Source organism: Capsicum annuum, unplaced genomic scaffold (assembly GCF_002878395.1).
Source record: "Capsicum annuum cultivar UCD-10X-F1 unplaced genomic scaffold, UCD10Xv1.1 ctg2157, whole genome shotgun sequence".
Taxonomy (NCBI): Eukaryota; Viridiplantae; Streptophyta; class Magnoliopsida; order Solanales; family Solanaceae; genus Capsicum; species Capsicum annuum.
In genome coordinates this window covers 1-3,397 of record NW_025827521.1, presented here as the reverse complement: position 1 = coordinate 3,397, position 3,397 = coordinate 1, and the positions used below count along the sequence as shown (strand labels likewise).

At 31.5% G+C, this 3,397-nt stretch overlaps 1 long non-coding RNA gene across 1 annotated transcript; it reads right to left on the bottom strand.

Annotated features, from left to right (window-relative positions):
* Positions 1 to 137: 137 nt before the first annotated feature.
* LOC124890653 lies at positions 138 to 840 on the bottom strand. Its single transcript, XR_007049259.1, has 2 exons — positions 413 to 840; positions 138 to 251 (listed from the first exon to the last, which is right to left on the bottom strand). It is a non-coding gene; the product is annotated as an uncharacterized LOC124890653 (long non-coding RNA).
* Positions 841 to 3,397: the final 2,557 nt, after the last annotated feature.

Genomic DNA, 3,397 nt, shown 5'->3' with positions numbered 1-3,397 from the left:
GTCAGGAGCTTGCCCAAGGGGTATTTTTGTAATCAATTTGAGACCTAACTTTTCAGAATGCATATTCTTATATCATCACTTGAGCCTGTTATTTTCCATCTGGTGAAGGGAAACATTTTATGTTCTCTTCTATTTCCAAAGCAGCGACATACTCTTAGGCCTTGGCCCGTTCTTGCATGATGGACAAAGCTTCAAATCAGGAGTATGCCAATCCACAGTGAACAGTGCTAACATATCATGCCCCTTTATATCTGCAAACATTAAGACATTTGATTATTCACAAATTTGTAAGGTTGATTGAGAGACGTCTTTTAGGTATGAAATAGTACAGTTCTTGATATGCCATATGAATATATAGCACGACAAGTAAAAATAAGAGACCAAGCAGTAAAGAAAGGGATTCAAAATTCACCCTCTAATGTCAGAAGTTGAAATGTCATTCATCCAAGATGGCTTAGTAGCTATTCCAACTGGTACGTATTGGGTTGCAAGCGATTTGATTCTACAAATTGTTAACAATAGGAATAAAAAAAGATAATGATGCTCCAATATAAACAATAATTTGACTGTGATTCCTCTGCTGGAACTAATCAAACAATTCATCACAGTTTGTACGACTGAACATTTTACATGCCAAACAGATAGATTGGTTAAGAACTATGTCCAAAGGTTAACGAATGCAAAACTATCGTTCAAAATAATAGCACGAATGAACCTTTCTGTAACGACAGTGACATAGGTGAGCTAAACTTTCAAAGACGATGACATAAATGAACCAGACTTATAACGGATGACACAAAATTACTAGTAGTTTAATAACATATTTAAATCTTTTCCATAATAAATATGTCAAGTCAAAATATTATATCAAATCAAAATATGATAAATAAATACGAACACAAAGTATTTTGACTGTTTATATTTCATATAGTGCACGTCAATTTTTCTTTCTTTATAAATTAAGTTTGATACGTTATGAACATCCTTTTAATTGTTTCATTACATACGTTACAATAGATAAACGAAAAGCATAAATGTTGTCATATTTACTTCTTTAATTAATGGACATGTTCGATTTGAGTTGTGAAACAATATTTGTCAAGGTGAAAAAATTAATTAACTCATTCTGTCTCAAAATACTTGTCATATTTAGCTTTTCAAAAGTTAAATTTAATTTATTTTTAAAGTTAAATTTAATTTAATTTAAAATTTTAAAATTAAAATTCAGATATTAAAAAGCAACACGAAAAATTCTATAAAATGAAATTCTTCTCACATTGAATCTTTCCATGTATTTCAACATATCAAAAATTGAAATTTAATTAGGGAAATTCATTGTTCAATTTAAAAGGTGATGTGAGAATGTGTTGAATATTCCGCAACATCGAACGTCACTATCCGCACAACCTTTCGCATGAGCGATTCACGTCATGCAAGAGTAAGTTTATAGGTGCGACAAAGTGTCATAGTTACGGCTTCACCGGTGTAAATGAGCCTCTACAGGAGCAGGCAGTCCTTACCTAGCCTGATTCCATAGGTGCGACCCCTGACCACAGGACTCCGCTGTTGCGACCAAGGTTCGCACGGCAGTTGCATCAGACATCAACAACTAACATGTTAAACTCAGCATCGACGCTCAGAACACAAATCAAAGATGCAATCCAACTGAAAATAATATTACAAACTCTATGAAATTATTGAATCACCGATCAAAGATCAAATCAAATATAGACCTAAGTCAAATCTATGTTGTAAACTCTCAACTTTCCAACAAACTACTTGAAATTCATCTGAATGCCTCGAGAGCCGAATCAAAGGTCCTACTGATCAAAAATCACATTTCGAAGCTAAGAAACTATCGATATTTGCATACGACCTCGATATCATCAAATCTTGACTTAAATCAATCAGACTAACTTTCAAACCTTCCAAATTGAAGAAATCGCATACTTCTCAACTGACCATCTCGAGAACAATGTGCAGACCATAAAATATCATAAAGCAACTATGGAAAGGGATAAAATAGTCAAAATACATACATATATAATGCATGTAATATTAAAAACAATTATTAAAAATATCATTCGATATTTGCTTCAAAATTATGAAAGAATTATTTTACTTTTAATCTTAGTGAACTTAAAAATCTATAAATACATTTACAAGTATATATATATATATATATATATATATATTAAAAATATTACATAAATAAAGGATTGAAAATGACAAGGATAAAATAGGCATTGCATAAAATAAAGAGAAAAAAAAATTATTTTTCAAAGTTAAAGAGGGAATTTGACTTTTAAATCAAAGTTGAGAGGTGTAGATGATTTTCACCCTAATAAAAAGACTAAAGTTGAATTTCAATTTCAGCAAGTACATACAACAACTCAAATAACAAAAATAGTTATGTTGAATGCAAGAATTAGAGATTGAGAAATTGAACGAGAAAGAAAAGGCTTAGAATCAACAGAATTAGGAATGAGAAATACAGAAATACTTGTTGGACAATAAAATATCGAGTTGAAAAAATAAATAAATCAGAACGAGAAAAATATTGCAACAATCAATTTATTGATTTCAATATGTGAGTGTTACAATCTCTATTAATCCTCTGATTCGCCTTTTCAAATATAAATTCAAGGGCTTAAAGCTTGATTTTGAATTTGAATCCGATTTGCTGATTTGAGGGATTTGATCTTGACTTGTGCTTGAATTCAAGAGCTTTGAGCTTGTTCTTGAATATTGCGGTCTTGATTTTGAATCTTGATGAACTTGATTTGAATGCTTGAGCTTTGTAGAGAAATTGTGGCGTTTGATCCACGAGTTTTCTCTTGCTTCTTGTTAGAGTTCTGGGAGCTCCTTTTGTGAATTATGAGACCCTTAGTTATAGTTGTGGAAAGGGGAGAGTTATGATGAAGATGGACTTCCCTTGACCAACCGGATTTGAGTGACATGACACCTTTTATGGGCTTTGATTCAATTGGGTTTGCATCATTTTGACATGTGGCATGGTCCTATTGGTTCCTTTCCTTGACTTGGCATGTCACGTCATTCCACACGTGACACTTATTTGGGCCTCTAAAATATGACAATATCTTGGGTTTAGCAAAGTGGGCTTATTATTTGTAACCCAAATTAATGGACTAGCCCAATAAATATTGGACTTTATTTAAATCTATACATGTTTGGACTTAAATAATTAATTTAATTATATTAATCCACAATATTTATTTTGGATTGATATGTTTTGAATTTAATGTAATCCGAATTTCGTACGGATTTAAATTTAATAAAATTTTATTGCCCACAAAGTGCCCCTTACTTCAAGACTTGTCGAGATATTTAATCTTTTTGAGATTAGACTTGAAGTATGATTTATTTAAACATGCTT